The sequence below is a fragment of the Miscanthus floridulus genome, chromosome 9 (assembly GCF_019320115.1).
Source record: "Miscanthus floridulus cultivar M001 chromosome 9, ASM1932011v1, whole genome shotgun sequence".
Taxonomy (NCBI): domain Eukaryota; kingdom Viridiplantae; phylum Streptophyta; class Magnoliopsida; order Poales; family Poaceae; genus Miscanthus; species Miscanthus floridulus.
In genome coordinates, this window is record NC_089588.1 from 12,131,272 (window position 1) to 12,152,908 (window position 21,637).

Consider the following 21,637-nt stretch of genomic DNA (forward strand, 5'->3'; position numbering starts at 1 on the left):
GCTCAATCCCCTTCCTCTACAAACTTTCTCCAGGGCAGGGGCGCCATGCCGCGGGGCACCACGCTCGCCCACCAGCCGTGGCCTTCTCTAGCACCGCGGTCGCTCGTGTGGGCACTGCACCCGCCCACCCGCTGCACCCCACACTCCGCGTCGGCCTCGATCGCCGTGTCGACATCGAGCTCTACATGCCAACGAACCTCCATTCGTTCATGCAGCAAGGTGACATTGCGTTGCAAGCATATGTTTCATTCAAAGATGTTTCAGAGGTATATTGTAATTGTTTTATATCGATGTTGCAAAAGTAGATCAGGATGTTGCAATGGCTAGACACGTATGTTTCAAGTGAATATTCCAAATGTTTCATATGTTTTCAGGCGTATGTTGCAAGTGTTTCATCTGGATATTGTAAAAGTAGATTTAGATGTTGCATATTATGCAAACGTTTTTATATGTATGTTGCAAGTGTTTCATCTGAATGTTTGCAATGGCTACACATGTGTTTTGAAGTTTTTTTTGTGTTTTGCAAGTGTTTCAACTATTTTGGATGTATATTGCAAGTGTTTCATATTGATGTAGTAAAAGTAGATCAGCTGTTGCAATGGGACCCACCTGCCGCAACTGCCTGCTGCAGCCACTGGGGAGTACCGTGAGTTGCCATGCGGGCGCCTGAGGCCAGAAGATAAGCACGATGGTAGAGAGGTACGGAACATGGGATCCACGCGGTGGGGCGCACTAAAAGAGGCGGCATGGGCTTTTCACGTGCGGTGCGGCCTCCTGCATGATGGACCGAAGGCATTCAATATGTTAAGAGGGCTCCGGATGTTCGGATGCTAGTCACGTCCTTGCCTAATTGGCAGCTTGCTTTCTTTACCAAACCTCCTGTTGATTCGAGTGTCTAAGTTCCAAACCTTCTCAATGGGGTATACCGGTTCCATCATAAACTAAATGCACCTATCGTATTTTCAAGAAGCCAACTAATTTTAAATTTAATTAAGGTCTTGTTTGATTGAGTTGTGGTTTTTGGAATAGCTGCTATGAGCCGTGGGCTATGAAAAAGCAGCTGTGGAAAAAGGAGAAGGTCGTTTAGTTAGAGCAGCTGTAAACCGTAGGATGTGAAAATCTGTTTATATGCATATTGCTTGTAACAAAAAAATATGTTCACTAATTCGCATGTAAATGACTATTTTAGAGAGAGAGAAAAATAATTTTCTACTAAAAGACAGGCAAACATCTGCAACAAAACTTTTCTACTAAAATATGTCATATTAGATGTGTTTATTCGTATGTAAGGAACTATTTTGGGAAAAAATTAAATTTTCTAAGTGTTTTCATCCATGAGAGCGGATCAAAGCGCTTTCCAACATTCTCGTATTTCTATTGTATTTCTTGTTTTATTTTTCACAGGGAAACGGCTAGAAAACATCACGTGTTCAGTGTTCTCCATGGAACAGAGCAAGCCACAGGAGCGGGCTCGCCTGGATATGCGCCGCTGCAGGGGAGGGGGCTCGCTGGAGATGCGCCGCAGCAGAGGAGGGGGCTCGCCGTTGCCGTGACCGCAGGAGAGGGGGCTCGCCCGGCCGGCCGCCTGGACATGCGCCGCCGCGGCCTGGAGCACGTTGGGGCCACGCCATCGGAGCGCGACTGGAGGCTGCTCGTCGGCACGACCGGAGGAGCTCGTCACGGGGCCGCGTTGCGACTCGAGGAGCGAGTCGGAGGCCGCTCCGGCACGCCGCCGGGCAGGGACCACGCCGTTGCCGGGCAGGGTCCGCGCCACCACAGGGAAGGGCAGAGGCCCACGCCGCCGCCGGGATGGAGCTCGAGGAGGAGCGCTCCGCCGTGCAGCGTGTCTCGCGAGTCTACGGACAAGAAAGAAGAAAAGAAGAAAAAAACAAATCAGGTGGATAATATTTTGCCTCAAAAGTAGATGAAAGCAGGAGGAAAGGTGGGGACCTCACCGTAGCTCGGTTGGTGAGCGCTTTGGGTGTGGAGGCCACCGGTACTCAATGAGAGGCTTAAAAAAAAGCAGGAGGAAATGTGATTTTGGATTTATACTATAGTAAAAGCTATTTTTGGGTAAAAGCAGATGCGGCTTTTAGGTTATTTGGTTGAGCTTTTGACTTTTGGAGGCAAAAACCACAGCCAAAAGTCCAACCAAACAAGACTTAAATTTATAAAAAAAGTATCCACATTCATATATCCAAATATATTTCGTATGAAAGCATACAACGTGATTAATATTCTAATGCTTATTTAGTATCATGAATATTTATATATTTAGTTAAATTTAAGATTGGTTTACTCATAAAAAATAAGGTGTGCATTTATTTTGTGCCAAGGCAGTACATACTTACTTAATTTAACACTTTATATTGTCTTCACGGTTTAATAACCTGTGAAACATGTCACACGGGAGTAGAGGAGCAACTTTGGCTCCTAAAATAGGACCTTAACTTGGGATTTAAACGCACAGTATCTTTTATTTTTTAGGGTGTCATTTATTTCCTAGACTGAACTCCAACAATAACTCTCAGATCAAAGCCATAGGAAGTCACGCTTGGGAGAATGAGGCCGCACAAGAAAGGGTGAGGAGAAGCCGAGGAAAGCCGTGTGGATGAGGAGGAGGTCGCACCATGGCAAATTGGCAATCGCGCACAAGGGAGAGGGACGTGCCAGGAAGGGTGCCCGCGTGGGGGATAGAAGTGCCCGAGGAAGGATGTAGCCACACGTGGGGAGGAGCGAGTTGTGTCGGTTTGTTTAAAAATGGCTAGTCACTAAAAACATTTTTTTAATTCCTGTCATATTTGAATTTTCCATTTACTCAAAAAAATCACATGTCAATTCATTCTTACATACTATTTACAACATAACTTTACAGTTGCTTCTTATTTTTAATGTCACTTGGCGGCAGCTATAGCAGTTGATGGTCACAATTGGATGTATCCACTCGCTTAGGGTTTCATAGCTTCAGAAACAACAGACAACTAGACTTGGTTCATGGAACAATTAAAGAAGGATATAGGTGATCGTTCACTCCTTGCTGTTTGTTCTGATGCTTGCAAGGGCTTGGAGAATGCAGTGAAGAATGTATTCCCAAATGCAGAGCAAAGAGAATGCTTTTATCAAGAAATGGAAAGGGAAAGAAGATGATCAGAGGACCTGTGACTTGCAAAAAAATGCGGAGAAAAAGGTTATGTGCAAGCTAGTGCCAAGTGCCCACTAAATGGGACAGCAAAAAAAGGTAAGAATTGATTTTCTTCATCAAGAAACTTAAATGAAAATATCAATATTAATTTATTTGATTACTTGTAGGAAGCGTAGACAACCTAGGAAGAATGTTACAAAAGCTGCGCCAGCAGAACCTAGCACCCCACGGAGGCCGACTAGAGAAGAAATTCTACGGGATAGTCCAGGAAGGGTCACCAGAAGGTAAGGAATATTAACACATTTACTGTACATTATTTTTTTCATACATATAATTGTCATATCGTATTTATGTGCAGCAAGGTTGCGATGTTATTAGGAGAGGGCACATCTTCACAAACCGACACCACTAGTCCCGTTAGGATGCCTACCGCGACAACACCAAAAAAGATGACTCCAAAGAGAAAGCTACACATTGGATGAATTATTTAGTTGTGATGAGATGTAAACTCATGCTTTATTTCATATGACTTGGATCTCGCTTGGAATTAAATTATGGTCTTCCGAGATGAACTTATTTATGCTAGAATCATGGTTTTATGAGATGAACTCGTTTGTGATAAATTTATGGTTTTATCTGTTACGTGTAATTGTGTATGGATCATCTTTGACAATTTATATTACATATTAAACTGTACATGGCGGCCAGCCAGCCCAGGCGCCGGCCAGCCATGCTCAGGCGCGGCCGGCCAGCCAGCCCAGACCGCGGCTAGCTAGGCAGCTAGGCGAGCGGCCAACAGTCCCATCCCACGTCAATTGAAGCCCTGAGGGCAATACGGTCACATCATGGCAAAATACATATATTTTAGTTGAGAAAAGTGATTAAAAAAACTAAATGTCATGTATAACAAAGTGTAAATGTTTCGAGGATCGTTTTAGCGAAGTTGATGTTTAGAGTCCTATAACAACGAAGCGCGTCGTTTCCAGTGCTATGCTTGCAATTTACAGGGGTTGTTGTGTTGCGCCATAGGCACACCTCCTCAATCCGCAAAGTCAAGCCTGCCCTACTCACGAACACAGCACCCTTCAACATTTCCCCCTGCAAAGCCTTCCTCCCGTCCTCCGTCCCAACCATTCCGGATTTTCTCTCTGCTCCGCCTCCGCAAGTCTCCCTGTCCTCGCTTCAATCCCCGCTCTTCCTCCCCACCGTCCTCTGCGATGAGGCCCGCCACCAGCGCCCGCAACGGCGACGCCACCGGAGCGGGGATTTCTTCTGCCCATGATCTGCAGTCCTCGTCGTCCAATCGCCGACCATCTGATCTCCATGGTTTGCGCCAGGCATGGGACTAGCGAGGGTCAAGTGAGGAGGAGCAATCCCATCATCGCCATTCCGTCCGCCAACATCGAGGGCAACGAACCCGTTCATGCTGCTGCAACCTGGAAGTGGAAAGCAACAGCAGGTGAGATCTAAGTTGCCTGACTAATCGCAATTAGTCATACTTACCGGTCACACGCACCCGATTAGCTCGATTGGGTTTGTAGGATTCTAGTCGTCTGACCGGCAGTCGACTTATCGTGATCAGTCGTCCGATCAGGCGATCAGGGAGGGAGGACGGCGATTTGGCTGCACGTTGGGTTTAGCTGCCACCTGCCAGTTGAGGATACTGGGGATGCCATTTTGTCCCATTTGTTTCCGCTAATCTATTCACAACTGCCTTACTGGCTTGCTCTTAAATTATGAGCTCATGCTTCACTACTTGCTTGCTTTACCAATTAATGACAATGAATACTATATATATCAGTATAGCACTTACAGCTTGATACAGTTATAGGTACTATATAGCACATACAACCTTGGTACATGGGCATGAAGGCAGGACTAGACTACCAACTACTATCGACTATCTGAGGCTCCCCTGGGTCCAACACAATGTCACTTGCATGTGTTCACTTCAGCTGCCCTGCATGTGTTAAGTCCCATTTTCAATAGAACTATGTCTGCAGCCCTGTTAAAGTTTCATTTTTGTGCTCCTTTGCATAACTGCATCTATTATGAAGCATTTGTGCAATACAGCATATAACAATATATGACACGGATATTTTGAAGTCTGTTTTTCATAGTGCCATTAAAGCTGCATTTGTGAGATTAAGATGAAGTTCTGCTCCTTAAGTTTTCATCCCTGCCATTGATCTCTGATGCTTAGTGCCATGAGTTTTCACCATAGTGTGTCATGTCTAATAAGCAACTCCTCCGTCAGGTTATGCCGCCATGGCGTGTTGTCACAACTTGGCAAGCGACAAGACTGTGAACACAGAATACAAATCTCGATAATCACCACAAGGGCAATGGTCAAATATTTTGTTCTTACTATTCTGTCTCCTTGAAACTGAGTAAGTAATTTTTTATTCCTTCTTGAAATTGAGTAGATAAATTTTACTTCTGGCAGGTTATGCCAATGAAAAAGCCATGCAAGATATGATCATTCAATTAAAGTTGTTATAATCAAGTCAAATGAGATTGGTAACCTCGTAGGTGTCTTTGATTTGGGAAAAAAACATGCCATTTATTCAGCTTCACCTTCACATAACATGACCACATATTATTTTGTATTTATTTTTATTTTTGTTGATATCAAAGCCAGTTTGTAACCTTGTCAAAATTCAAAACGAGGGTTCTGAATGTATTACCACACAGATTCACGTTGGTTCCGTTTACCTTTACAAGGCTTTGAAATTACTAAAACTATGGTCAGCTGATTTATTCTTCTCAGCCTGTGTGATGTGTTCAGCAGTTTGATGCAAAAAATTATGTTGAACTAAATTTTTGGATAACGCGAGGAGATATAAGAAAGGGTTGTGGCAACATTTTCTTACCATCTACTTGTTTTTCAAACTGTGAGCTAAATTTATGATTCAGTAAATCTTCTTTATTGCACACTTGTGACTAGCTCACTCTACAAATATAGGGAAATATTGAGGAGAGCAAGAACAAAGGAATTGGACATTAACATGTCTACAGTTGTTGCTCTTCTAGCATAGACGTGCTTCTTTAAAACTACTAAAATTTGTCACTTAGTCAGGAATAACTGTTCAATTCCAATTCAAAGACGCAATGCTGCCATTGATATTGCTCACTGGATTTGAATGATTCTCAAATACAAGAATTGTCTTTGTTTTTCTTTTTATTTGCAATATACTTGCTGTAGAGTTTACTGGATCCTTGTGTCGCTGCCTCCGTGGGAGCAAGGGGAGACCACCGATGGAAGCACACCAACTAGTTATAGCCACGTGATTGGCACAACCTTCCTGTTTATCTACTACTTAAAACTTGTTCATATATTAAGTTTGAGCTACCCGATTTGATTAAGCAAAATATTTCTTCACAGCCTGCTAGATAGGGACTGGAGCTATTCCAGAATACATTCCAAACCTTGACTATCAGCCTGTGAAGATGTATCACCCATTACTCACAGTTCAGCTAACAGAAATGAGAGGAGCCGCCTTTTTTGGTCACATTGTCAGAACAAGGCGAGGGTCTTTCTGTGATTGGAGTCTACTTTGCAACATGTGGATTGGTCACTGAGTAGTGAACAAATGAGATTGAGGCGGTAATGATAGTGAGCAGGAGGAGGACCTTGAGCACAATGGCGAGGCAGGCGGCATGGGGTGGAGAGACAGATCTCATTGCTATGACCATCATCAGATAGAGCCCGAGAAGTACAGTGGAGAAGAACAAGAACCCAGCTGCGGTGACTGGCCCTGCCATGTAGTAGTATCCCATGAACCCAGTGGCCAGGCCGCCACAAGTGGCAATGCCATTTGATATGTCGAATAAATGGTTCAAGTAATGATTCTCTTGATCACCATTGTCACCCTGTGTATCACCATCACCGGTGGTGAAGGAGGGCAGCACATGCTTGTTTACTGAATGCTGAAACTTTGGTTGAAGGAGGGCAACAATAAGGATCAGGAACACCACGACGAGGATGGCGAAGGCGTAGCATCCGTTGAACGGGACAGTTAGAAGGCACAAGGCCACTTGTAGAAGGAGGCATGAGATGCAGACCAAGGCATTGCCCCAATTAGGCATATTTATGTAGAGTACTCCATCGATGATGAAGAAGACCACAATGTCAAGCACAAACAATATTTTGATGGTGATTGATGTTGATGAAGAAAGATTCTTGAACGCGTACAACATGGCGCAAGCGAACAACAGGGCCTTCAGAGTATAGTTGGGCCAACTTTTATTTCGCAGTTCGAGCTGAACAGCTGCGGTATCAATACCATTGCCATAGATGACCTGCATTTTTGTGGGAAAAAAACTAATACCATCAAGTTTAGATATATGCTGAGAGTAATCAACAACTATGTAAAATTTTATTTAATCCATACTACCTCCATCCCATAAGAAATATCATATTCTCACTTTCCAAGAAGTCAAACATTTTTTTAACTTTAACTAAATATATATAAGAAAACATTAATATTTATGGTACATAATTTGTATTATTAGATAAATCATTGAATATATTTTTATAATAAACTTATTTGGGGATACAAATATTGCTAGTATTTTTCTATAAACGTAGTAAAAATTAAGAAAGTTGGACCAATACGAATCCATAGTGACACCACTTTTTATTAGACGGAGGGAATAGTTTCATACTAGTCCGTCCGTCCCAAAATAAATCAACTTTTATAATCACCTTAAGTCAAATTATCTTAAGTTTGGTTGGCTTTATATTAAATGGTAATGACGATTGTGAAATTAACTAAATACATTATGAAAAATATATTTCACGATATATCTAGTGTTTGGTGTCATAAATATTGATATTTTTTTCTATAAATTTAGTTAACCTGAAACTACTTTGACTTTGAACAATACTAAAAGTTGATCTAATGGGATGGAGGGATTAGTTATTAGCACTTAATATTCGTCAACTGCTAACCACTGGGGTATGCGTATGCTTTGGGAAAAAAAACAATCTTTTTAGACAAGATTCGTGACTGTATTTTTTTGGTCTAATATAAAATCGCACAGGAGTCGCAAGGCTGGATCTGCAAGCCGTTTGGACACAAGCCCAGTGGACGTGGGGGTTGCAGGTGCAGGTGCTCTAGGTCCAAAGCGGATTTTCCATCCTACCTGAAAAAACAGGGGCTTCAGCGATTGGCAGGCCCAGCTACATGACGACTCCTTGACTTCATCGATCTTGCTCGGCCGCTCGCTGCTTTGCCACTCCTGTTGGACCTGGGCCCAATAAAAAAGAAAACGAAAAAATAAAATAAAATAACTCATGTATGCTTTCGAAGGTCTAATTAATAGACTCGGCTTTATAAAATTCTGACATTTACACGAGACTACATGCAAATTCTAGATCGAATCTGTGGTCGTAGATAGGGTATTCGTGGAGAACTTAAGAGGATGAGACACCAAATTAGAGATTTGGAATGAGTACTAGTTGTACCTGCTGTTCCCATCCGGCTGCCTTCATTGCTAGCTGGTAGCGGTGGTCTGTGAGAGGCTGTTACTACAGCGTACTCCATACCAAGAGGAGTATTTATAGTCACCCCCTGGTGTGCTCAATTCAACTGGTTACTCGTCACCCCTGGCTGCCACGTGAGCACAATGGCGAGGCAGACGGCATGGGGTGGAGAGACAGATCTCATTGCTATGACCATCATCAGATAGAGCCTGAGAAGTAGAGTGGAGAAGAACAAGAACCCAGCTGCGGTGACTGGCCCTGCCATGTAGTAGTATCCCATGAACCCAGTGGCCAGGCCGCCAATAGTGGTAATGCCATTTGATATGTCGAATAAATGATTCAAGTAATGATTCTCTCGATCACCGATGTCGCCCTGTGTATCACCATCACCGGTGGTGGAGGAGGGCAGCACATGCTTGTTTACTGAATGCTGAAACTTTGGTTGAAGGAGGGCAACAATAAGGATCAGGAACACCACGACGAGGATGGCGAAGGCGTAGCATCCGTTGAACGGGACAGTTAGAAGGCACAAGGCCACTTGTAGAAGGAGGCATGAGATGCAGACCAAGGCATTGCCCCAATTAGGCATATTTATGTAGAGTACTCCATCGATGATGAAGAAGACCACAATGTCAAGCACAAACAATATTTTGATGGTGATTGATGTTGATGAAGAAAGATTCTTGTACGCGGAAAACAACATGGCGCAAGCGAACAACAGGGCCTTCAGAGTATAGTTGGGCCAACTTTTCTTCTGCGGTATCAATACCATTGCCATAGATGACCTGCATTTTTGTGGGAAAAAACTAATACCATCAAGTTTAGATATATGCTGAGAGTAATCAACAACTATGTAAAATTTTATTTAATCCATACTACCTCCATCCCATAAGAAATATCATATTCTCACTTTCCAAGAAGTCAAATATTTTTTTTAATTTTAACCAAATATATATAAGAAAATATTAATATTTATGGTACATAATTGGTATTATTAGATAAATCATTTAATATATTTTTATAATAAACTTATTTGGGGATACAAATATTGCTAGTATTTTTCTATAAACCTAGTCAAAATTAAGAAAGTTGGACCGGTACGAATCCATAGCGACACCACTTTTTATTAGACGGAGGGAATAGTTTCATACTAGTCCGTCCGTCCGTCCCAAAATAAATCAACTTTTATAATCACCTTAAGTCAAATTATCTTAAGTTTGGTTAGCTTTATATTAAATGGTAATGACGATTGTGAAATTAACTAAATACATTATGAAAAATATATTTCACGATATATAGTGTTTGGTGTCATAAATATTGATATTTTTTCTATAAATTTAGTTAACCTACAACTACTTTGGCTTTGAACAATACTAAAAGTTGATCTAATGGGATGGAGGGATTAGTTATTAGCACTTAATATTCGTCAACTGCTAACCACTGGGGTATGCGTATGCTTTGGGAAAAACACAATCTTTTTATACAAGATTCGTGACTGTATTTTTTTTTTGGTCTAATATAAAATCGCACAGGAGTCGCAAGGCTGGATCTGCAAGCCGTTTGGACACAAGCCCAGTGGACGTGGGGGCTGCAGGTGCAGGTGCAGGTGCTCTAGGCCCAAAGTAGATTTTCCATCCTACCTGAGCAAACAGGGGCTTCAGCGATTGCCAGGCCCAGCTACATGACGACTCCTTGACTTCATCGAGCTGAGCAGCTGTGGTATCATTATCATTGCCATAGATGACCTGCATTTTTTTTGAGAGAAAAAAGCTAATTTCATCAAGTTTAGATATGTTGAGAGTAACCGACAACTATGTATGATTTTATTTAATCCATAGTCTCATACTAGTCCCTCCAGAATGACCTTAAGTTAAATTATCTTAAGTTTGGTCAGCTTTATATTAAATGGTAACGACGTTTGTGACATCAAATAAAAACATTATGAAAAGTATATTTCAAATATATCTAGTGTTACTAATTTGGTGTTATAGATACTAATGTTATTTTTCTATAAATTTAGTCAAACATAAAATACTTTGACTTAGGACAATACTAAAAGTTGATTTAATGGGATGGAGTAGTTATTAGCATTTAATATTTCTCAACTATTAACCATGGGGGTATGCCTTCGGAAAGCAATCTTTTTAGACAAGAATCATGATTGCACTAGATATATCCCTGGGCACCGAAGTCACAATTTTTTGAATTGAACCTCAGTAATTAGACACGAACACGTGGATCCTGTCTTCGTATCGGAACCGTGTAGGACGCAAACGTGTGAGCTCCGAGTGAAGTATGTTTTGTATCGGACGCAGACCGTGAGTAGGATCAAGATTTGGATAACCGGGTAGACGATGGCTTTAAAGTCTTTTGAGAGAGAGAGAGAGAGAGAGAGAGAGAGAGAGAGAGTGTGTGAGTGAGTGAAGAGAAGAGATTTTTTTTTTTGTCTAAAATCGCACTGGAGTTGCAAGTCTAGATCTGAGTGGACGTGGGGGGTGCAGATGCTCCAAAACGTATTTTCCATCTTACCTGAAAAACTTGCGGCTTCAGCGATTGGCAGTCCCAGCTACATGACGACTCCTTGACTTCATCAATCTTGCTTGGCCGCTCGCTCCTTTGCCACTCCTGTTGGACCTGGGTGGCTGGGTCCAATAAAAAAGAAAACGAAAAAAAATAACTCATGTACGCTTTCGAAGGTCTAATTAACAGACTCGGCTATATAAAATTCTGACATTTACACGAGACTACATGCAAATTCTAGATCGAATCTGTGGTCGTAGATAGGGTATTCGTGGAGAACTTAAGAGGATGAGACACCAAATTATGAGATTTGGAATGAGTACCTGTTGTTCCCATCCGGCTGCCTTCATGTCTAGCTGGTAGCGGTGGTCTGTGAGAGGCTGTTACTACAGCGTACTCCATACCAAGAGGAGTAGTTATAGTCACCCCCTGGCCAGCTCAACTTCCACCCCTCCCAGGCTCCAAAATGGTCATCGTCACCCGCTGCCACCCCTCCCAGGCTCCAAAACAATTTTTGGTCATCGTCTGCCACCCCTCCCAGGCTCCGACCCCTTTCCAATCGACCTCGAAAAGTCAAAAAGGCGCCAGCTACTGGGAGCATGGGCCCCGCCATTTCGACCGGGGCGATATCTGAAGTAGAGTCCCGGGTGACTTTTGATCGCCCGTTCTCGTCTAACGGTTGGGACAGTTTAGCAGTGCTAGCCGGGATACAGATAGCAGGGCCTGGAATGCTGGATTTTTTTTTCTATTCCTACGTTTTTTTTTTTGTGAAATTGAATTGATTCCTGTGAAATTCCTGTGTGATTCCTTTGAAATTCCTGCACAAGCCCTAAAGCTCAGTTCCTAGACAGAGCAAGGATAGTTGGCAAATTTTTCTTTTTTCTGTACAGCTTATCTTTTCTATATATAAATAAAAACATTTACGTATGAGCTTGGCTAAAGATAAAATTTATACATTATAGTCCTCAAGAATATCTACAACTTTATAATATATGACTTTTTCATTTAAATCATTTTGTTTGAATAAATTGACTCAAATTATCTACCGTTACACAGCACTTCTTAAAAAAAATTTATATAATCTCGGATGGAGATAAAATTATAAAATAATCTTACTTCTCAATAATATATATAATCTTTTAATTCATTGCTCGTCTAAACAATCGTTTAGCCCGTTTACACACCATGTAAACGCTACACAGTTGTACACCGTTTTTGTTTAATCAGCCGTTTAGCCCATTTAAATGACCGCTTTCCCCTTTTAATTGGCCATTTAGACCGAATAATGGCTAAATGACAAGTGATCGACTGTTTACCGTTTAGGATAACACTGCGAAAAGTCAAATTCAAAATCCCTTGTACTCAAAATTATTTTTAAATTTTATTTCAAAAACTATAAATCATTTGAGCTCTATTTTAATCTCCTTTCAACTCATATCCACCAAATATATCCGTCCCGATCCCCTCACCCAGACATATATCTAGCACACTGTAGCGATAATATCCTACTTTTGAAAAAAAAAAATGTACAACCTCTGCAGAGTGTATAATCTATCTGGATAGCCGTGTCTGCGGTCTTAGATGAGTTACAGTTTGGTTTCAACTAGTTGAGTTGTAGATGTTGTGTGAGCATATAATTTTTTTTCTTTATTTCGGTGCCAAGATAGATTCAAATAGAAACATTGTGAACTAAAAGGATGTATATATTATTGAGAAATAAGATTATTTTATAAATTTCATCTTCATACAAGATTATTTAAAAAGTTATAATTTTTTGAAGTGCCATGTAATGGTAGATAATTTGAGGCAAATTTCACATAAAATGATTGAAATGAAAAGGTCAGATACTATCACTACCGGATACTGGAGCTGGCACTCGGCAAAGCCCCCAAAACACTCGACAAACCGTTTGCCGAGTGTTACACTCGGCAAACGACACTCGGCAAATGGTTTATCGGCAAACGTTGTTTTGCCGAGTGTTTTTCGTCGGGCACTCGGCGAAGACTTTGCTGAGTGCCCCAAAAACACTCGGCAAACATTTTTTGAAAAAAAATAAAAAAAAGCATCAGCCACCGGAGGAAGAAAGGGCGCCGCCGGATCCAGCCACCCCGCTCGCACCGGCGCTGGCCCGCCACCGCCGCCACCGGATCCAGCCTCCCCGCGCCACGCCACCACCGGAGGGAGAGAGAAGAGAGGGTGCCACCGGAGGAAGAAAGGGTGCCGCCGGATCCGGCCACCCCGCTCGCACCGGCGCTGGCCCGCCACCGGATCCAGCCTCCCCGCGCCGCGCCACCACCGAAGGGAGAGAGAAGAGAGGGTGCCGCCGGAGGAAGAAAGGGCGCCATCGGATCCAGCCACCCCGCTCGCACCGGCGCTGGCCCGCCACCGCCGTCACCGGATCCAGCCTCCCCGCGCCGTGCCACCACCAGAGGGAGAGAGAGAAGAGAGGGTTCCGCCGGAGGAAAAAAGGGCGCCGCCGGATCCGGCCTCCCCGCGCCGCGCCGCCACCGGATCCGGCCTCCCCGTGTCGCGCCACCATCGGAGCGAGAGAGAAGAGAGGGCGTCGCAGGAGGGAGAAAGGGCACCACCGGATCTGCCCTCCCCATGCCACGCCGCCATCGGATCGAGCCTCCCCGCGCTGCGCTGCCACCGGGTCCGGCCTCCCTGCGCCACGCCGCCATCGGAGAGAGGAGATAGGGCGCCGCCGGAGGGAGAGAGACGCCACGCCATGGATCCGTGCCGCGCTAGTAACGCCGGGCCACCCCTCCACCGCCTGGGGTGCGCCGCCGGGGCCCCTCCCTGGATCTCACCGTTCGAGGAGGGAGGGAGGTAGGGGGCGGCACCGGCCGCCGGATCTCGCCGGTGGGGAGGCCGCGCCAGGGAAGAAGGGAGGGGCGGGAAAGAAGGGAGCGGCCGGGAGAGGAGGGGAGGGAGGCGGCGCCGTCGGGAGGAGAGGGGGCGCTGGGGGCCGGGAGGAGAGAGAAGGGGTGGGGACGGGAGGGCGCGGGTGGGGTGCTGGGGACGTGGTTAGGTTAAGTAGATATTTTTTTGTTTGCCGAGTGTTCCAGATGGGGCATTCAGCAAAGTTTTTTTTAATTTTTTTCTTCTCCTACTTTTCCAGAAAAATGATTTTATTCCTTTGTCGAGTGTATTTTTTTAACACTCGGCAAAAAACCTCTTTGCCGAGTGTTTTTGTTTTGACACTCGGCAAAACGCCCTGTTTGCCAAGCGTTTTTTTTCCAAGTGTTTTTAGCGCGGCACTCGGCAAAGAACTTGTTCGCCGAGTGCCCGAGGGAATACACTCGGCAAACATAAAAACACTCGGCAAATTTGACGATTCCGGTAGTGTATAGTTGTAGATATTTTTCAGGACTAGAATTTTCAAATAAATTTTATATTTACCCAAGCTCATATGTAAAAGTTTTGAAAAGATAAGCTGCACAGAAGAAAGTAAATTATGCCAGCTATCCCTGCTCCGTATGCATTTCCGTGAACCGGTCTTTGGATGGGCTGCTATTTGCATCCCGGCTAGCACTAATACAGTGAAGAGCTGTTTCTAAAAAAAAAGTGAAGAGTTTTCCAACCGTGGGATGAGAAATAGATGGCATCCAGATGATGGAAAGTCACCAGTGACTTTAGTACAGCAAGTCAGAGAATCCGCACCGGGGTGATCCCGCCTATTATTTCTATAGGCTCACCGTGTCCCTAAATAAATAGATTATTAGAGTCAAACTTTTAAAATTTTGACCGAATTTCTAAAAAAAAATAATAAGATTCATTGTATCAAATTAGTATTATTAGATTTACCATAAAATATATTTTTATAAGGTGTTCATTTTATGTCATAGATGTTGTTACTCTTTTCTATAAAGTTAGTTAAACTTAAAAAAAATTAACTAGCACGGATTTTAGAAATTGATTTATTCAGGGACGGAAGAATATGTGTCGACAAAGCTGCTGGAGGATTTTGTCACCAGAAGCTATGCGCCCAACGCCGCGCAGGACAAAGCTGCTGGAGGATTTTGTCACGACGTTGGGGGAATAGATAGAGACCAGAAACTATGCGCCCAACGCCGCGCAGGCGCAGCAGCAGCTGCCTGTGTTGGACAACCTCCGATGCGTGGATGCGTAGACCATGAGTGTGTGTGTGGGCAGGCCCATGCAGACCACTCTTCTCCATAGAATAGAAAGGATTACATGGGAAAGTTGAAAGTACATTTATTTAATTAATTTGTTGCACAGACTGAAATATATTAATTTGAGAGTAAGGGAAAACTTAAGCCTATATTACTTGACTCTCTGTTGTGTAAGCATATGTAGATCTATATCTCTATAGCTGTTGGTTGCCCGGCACTGCTTTTTTTGTATAATTGTAACTGAAGTATACCTGAAAAAAAATATGGATAGCACTCATGAAATGAAGTATGTTAATGATTTAAATTTATATGGATTTTTAAAAGTCAATAGAAGTATATAAGTAAATTTAGACTTGGATTTAATCATAGATACCCTCCAAAAATCTACACAGTAGAAGCAGAAAGGTAAAAGCATGGCAAAAGCGCAATATTGAGAAAGATCTAGCTACCCACTTATAATTTTAACTTTTAAGTTTCTAGCAATCAGTACAATTTAGCAGCAGTATGTTTTAACAGAACCAAGTTACATAAGGGATATCTGGTTGATTGCTTTAACTTTATAGTTTCATGGAAGACACTTGGTTTGATAACTAAAAAATACAGATGTTTCATTAAATCCTACTCTCAAGGCCAAATGAAAGTTCTAGACATACGAAATCCTAAGTGCGAGTCTGTGAAGTGATGGCATACTCAGTAATCACTAAACTCTAGATATTGAGGTCAGATAGTTTAGCTTGTCGGATATTCTTGGATATTTCAAACCTTTTATAGCTTAATAACATATCCTTGCCCTAATTTTGCAGCAGAAAGATTCCAATCCTTAGAATTTTGTGATGGTTCAGTAATGGAAACATTCAGGGCAAGGACATAGCTGCATGTGAGTAAGGATGCATGCAGGCACTAAATAAGTTTATGAAGCACAATCTGACAGCTTGTGAGTAAGGATGGAAATGCTGAACATGGGGCCATAAGATTAACTGGTACTCAGTACTGAGCAATGGCTGAATGTCCTTGTAAAGGAAGGCGTACCAATGCAGGAGGAGCTTCTGCTGGCGTTGTTTGTTGATGTGCTCACGAGTGTTGTGGACTAAGAAAAATTGTAATTTTGCGTGCAATTGGTACCCGTCTTGTAGGTTTAGGTACATCTTTCTAGAAAATAGCACTTCTGGAGTAGGGTAGCCGATGTAACAAAATAGTTGGCCAAATACAAGGGTGAAATCATCAGAATTTTCACGTAACTTGAGCCTGTAAGCAGAGGAAAAAAATAAGGCATCCAACAGAGTTATCAACATTATCATTCGATTTTAGGAGGGTTTCTCTAAAATAAATTCAACTTTAGGAGGCAACTAGTAGGTGCAAAGGAAGCCATTATAAATATATAATATTGATTTTTGCATGACGATGATCTAACTGATAATGAATCTTTATCATCACTATAACTGTATGTTACTGAGCTATGCCTCTTACTTAAAAAGTGGATTATCTGCACCTTTATATGATATATAACAGATAACGATACTGTGAAATTAAATACCGACGTTAAAGTGACATTTAATCCAAAAAGCAAAATTCGTGAAATTAACATAGTCACTCCCTATATTGCTGATTCATAAATGATCGTTTTAATAAAGTATCACTCCCTATGTTGCTGATTCAGAAATGGTTGGGGCTGTCCATTCACCATCTTCCTCATCATCCCAGGTAATGAAATATGTTAAGTTGAATGACTGTTGATGATCTGATCACAGGTGATGTCATACTATACGAAAAGCAAATTATTCGCCTTCTTTGCATCAGGGTCAGGAAAAGAAACAAATGTGTTGGCCAATTCAATCACAAATGTGAAGTTGAAATCTAAATCTCATTGAGTAGCAATACATATGTAACCTTTCTGAATTTGATGACCTCTACAACTCAGCTACATTTAACTTACAAATATCATAAGCAGAATTTAGTACTTATTAGCAATTTGTAGAACCATAGAAGTATAATATTGAAATCCTAGTCAAGAGTAAAGTAGTAATGAAATACCTTTGGTGGAGCAATTAGTTATTCTTCAGGCAAGAATAACTCGAGCTTGAAAACTCCTCCTGAGAAGTAGTCCAATCAAAGTTATTAGAGACCATATTAGAAAACACAAAATTTATGACTGTAATTCTTAGCTTACATGGAAACTTGACACAACGATAATTTAAAGAGGTGATACTAGCTCATCTGAAGTGAAAATTGGATATGATATATCTCTGCTGCGCCGGGGGAAGCGTGCGAGCAGGCGAGCGATCGCACGCCGTATGGACGATTGGTCTACGAATGTTTTAGTTGTAGAGATATGCTGCTTAGTTCAGGCTTAAGGGCGTAGGGCGTACCCAGTGCATTAAAACAGATCAGCACCAAAGGGTGCTCACAATATGATAGCCTGTGTCTCAGGAATCAGGACAACTAGACATTCCAGATACAGTGGGGATCCTTTTTCTTTCTACACTAGAGGTTGTTTACAGGTCAAATCCTAGCTTGCAGGTTTCTTGTGATGGGCGTACCCAGTGTAGAGAGCTCCCGCTCTGTGTGGGGTCTGGGGAAGGGTGTCAGTGGCAAGCCTTACCCTCGCCTGTGCAATGCGAGGAGACCGCGACTCGAACCTAGGACCTTCCGGTCATAGACGGTAAGACTCTACCGCTTGCACTAGGCCCGCTCTTCTTTAGTTCAGGTTTAAGACATTATGAAAATGAATGTACCTTGGGACATATTTAGAAGAAATCAAGATTAGGGGATTTGGCTAACTCAACTTTAGCAACCAGTTACTCGAACTCAGTCCAAGACTGAATGTCGACAGAATATCGTCGGCAGTCCTCCGAGGGGTATCCCACGAAGGTAGATTGATCGGCAGTGGTGCGCGTAATCAAGAACAAGAAGGCAACAGAGACACAAAAGTTAGACAGGTTCGAGCCGTCTGCACGACGTAATACCCTACTCCTGTGGTCTGTTGGTTTGTATTGGCTAACGTATGATATTATGTGTGTTTTGAGGGGGTCCCCTACCCGCCTTATATAGCCGGGGGGTAGGGTTACATGTCGGTTAGATCTAGGAGATAACCGGTAAGTAATAACAGATTATAGAAATCATGGGATCGAACATATCCTAACAGATCTCATAGCATCTTCAGGATATCGCCCTTGATATCTTGCGGTACACGCCGAGCAGTACCGTGCACCGTAAGCCTTCGTCTTGTGGGTTGAACCACCCCTAGCGGCGTAGCCCATGTAGTCTGTCGTGGGTATCCGGGGTTGTACCCCCACAGCTAGTCCCCGAGCGCCTTGCATCCGCTGTGCAACATCGTCTTGAGCTTGTCCGAGCAGGTGTAAACAAAGTCGAGCAGTCAGACTCATAGTCCGACCACCCTAATGAGTCGCCGAGCAGTTGTGGACCATAACCGACCAGCTTAACTGTCTGGCCGAGCACGGGCTTACCCAAGTAAGGCTTGCCAGAAGGATGTAAGGAGCTCAAGTTCAAAATCAAAAATTTCCCCGCTGTGAACCAATTGTGCCCACTTAGAGTCCGACCATAAGAAATGGAGATAATCTTCTTCAACTTTTGGAGGCACGGAGTTTTTCAGATTAAAGAAAACACACTCACCGCAAGGTGAAGTGTGCCCACTTAGTCCCCGAGCCTGACAGTAGGTGACGTGGTCACGTGGTGCCAGGGTCCAGAAAGTAGAAGGTAGAAAACCAGCCGAGCAGGCAACCAGTCCACGGGCTGAGCCCTAAAATGAAAAGCGCACATTCACCGCAAGGTGAAGTGTGCCCACTTAGTCACCGAGCCTGACAGTAGGTGACGTGGTCACGTGGTGCCAGGGTCAGAAACAACAGTAACCAGAAAAAAATCCCCAGTGTGGTGAGAAACCAAGTCATAATGATGATGTAGTCCTCGAGCCACAAGCGGAAATCTCAAATAAATCAAGAAGTGCCGATTACTCAAATCGTGGAGAAAAAACTAGAGTAATGACTGTACAGTAGAAATTACTAAGCCTTGATGGTATTGCGGAATGGTCGGCGAATATTCGGTGTGCAGTACCAAGTTGCGTCAAAAAATGGGCGATATGGGCCGCAGTTGCGCGGAAGCCCAGATAACGGCCCACCACGCCGCTTTGGGGAATTCAGAAGGGCGCAAATCAGTATGGCGCGGTTTCCCAAAAACCCTTGAATGCAAAAAGTAGATTGGGTGTCTTTATAACTGCATCGCCGCACTCCGTGCTCCCACCTTTGCCACTCCGCCGCTTTGTCTTCCTTCTTGCCTTCGTACTCCCCCATTCGCATTCACACGCACTCCAGATCTGAGGGATGGCACCGAAAAGGGGAGGTGGTAACGCGAAGAAGGCGGCCACCGGGGCGACCCGTGATAAGGAATGGGTATCGTCACTTATGGGGGGGACGGAGCTAAACGAGATGGTGGAGGCAGGCGTTCTTCCTAACCGTGTCACCACCGGATGGTGTCTGGCCGACGGTGAGCCCTATCCGATGCCACACACTGATGAACTTGTTGTATTCGAAGATTACTTCTGGCGTGGATTAGGGCTTCCGGTACATCCTTTCTTACGGGATCTGTTGGACTATTGGGGAGTGAGCTTGTGTAATCTTCATCCGAACACTATTTTGCACATTTCTGTGTTTATCCACTTCTGTGAGGTTTATCTTGGCATTCTTCCCCATTTCAATCTCTTCCGACACTTTTTCTGGCTCAAGAAGAAAGGAGGGGGCGGTACCAAAGTTGTCGGCGGTGTGTATCTACAACTCCACGACAGAATGGCGGGAGAATACATTCCTGTGCTGCTGAATACCTCGCTGAAGGGGTGGAATACCAGGTGGTTTTATATGAAGCAAAGTCATCTTGCCATCCGATGCGATGTCGACCAGATTCTAGAGAATCAAAGGAGCTGGTCGGAGAAACCAACCAGTGTCAATATGGAACAGGTGAAGGAGATCCTTGAGCTAATAAGGGGCATGAAGATGAGCGGAGTGGTGGTGGCGGTGAACTTCATACTGCGCCGCGTCCAGCCCTGCAAGGAGAGGGCTCATCTGGGCTTTGACTTCAAAGGAGATACTGACGGCACCCAGGAGAGGACGGAGAACCTGGCGAAGGAGGCTGTGTTACACTTGGCCGCTGAACTATTCGCTCCAAACGTGTCATACACCATGCCGGGGTAGCCGAAACCCTTCAACTGCACGAAACCGCCTCCTCATGTAAAAACCTCGACTGTTGTTCCTAGTGCTTTTTATCCTGTGCCAGCGCTGAGCAGTGGACTGATTCGCTTATGGAAAGATCCATAGGTAAGAACAGACGGCGTACTTCTTGGGCGTGCCGAGGAGCGATTGGCCAAAGGCAGTGGACGCCAGGCCAACCACTCAGCCGGAGGAAGGTGCCGTCAGCGCCTCATTCGAATCTAGAGGCGAAGGTGCTGGTCAAAAGGAGAGTCCCCCTCGGTATCGGAGAAAGTTTAGGGGAAAAGGGCAGCGAAAGATGAGCCGGCCCGAAAGAAGAGAAGAACGGCAAATGTAGCTCCCCGCAAGCCGGGCGACATCTCATTTGGTGGTGATTGGACCTCTCAGATGCAGAGCATGGTGATATCCGAGTGGTCAGACGAGGAGGAGGCTACAGTAGCCCCCCCTCCGAGCACTAAAGCGTCATCGCACAACACGCACGTGGAGGTGCAATCGAAGGGAGGGGAAGGAGTCCCCGAGCAGCAGTCGGAGAAGACGCCGACGGCGGGGTCTGCAAGACCTCCAGCCCAGGACACATGGATTGACCCCAGAGCAGTGCCTGGGTGCTCGGGGAGGCAGCGCCAGTTTAGAACCATTTATCGGGAAGCTGATGTGTAAGTATCTTTGCCTTGTGATCGGTAGCTATCCGATTTTTATAGTTGCGGTGATCGATGAGCTAAACTGATGCAGAACGGGGCGCGTGGAGGATCTAAATCCTTCAGGCCAGACTGGCGAGCAGCCAGGGGCTATTCCTGGCATGGACACATTGCGGGCAGACTCCATCCCAGAGTCCTCGGGTGCTCATCGGTTTGCGGAGGATTCGACCATCGCTGCTGATTTAGTTGGAGGTGAAGAGCGGTCGACGACAACGACGAGCGATTTGACGGAGACGCTAGAAGCAACGGCGAGAGCCACCGAGTCTTCAGAGGTGGGAGCGGGAGCAGCCAACGTCGTGCCAGAATCTAGGGCGTAGAGGCCGGTAGCATCAGAGGAGCAAGCGGCGCACCCTGAGATGCCGCATGGCGTGGTCGGTCGCTCTGTGCGGCCACTGAGCCCCCAGGGAGCGCCACCGGCTATGGAGGAAGAGGATGAGGTCGAG

General features: G+C 44.3%; 1 long non-coding RNA gene across 2 annotated transcripts; it reads left to right on the top strand.

The window, feature by feature from the left end:
* The first annotated feature begins 4,178 nt into the window (after positions 1–4,178).
* LOC136481363 (uncharacterized) lies at positions 4,179–7,683 on the top strand. 2 transcript variants are annotated; one of them, XR_010764682.1, is made up of 4 exons: positions 4,179–4,601; positions 5,400–5,532; positions 6,348–6,429; positions 6,528–7,675. It is a non-coding gene; the product is annotated as an uncharacterized lncRNA (long non-coding RNA). The 2 variants fall into 2 exon arrangements; XR_010764681.1 differs by having other exon boundaries at positions 5,400–6,429; positions 6,528–7,683.
* Positions 7,684–21,637: the final 13,954 nt, after the last annotated feature.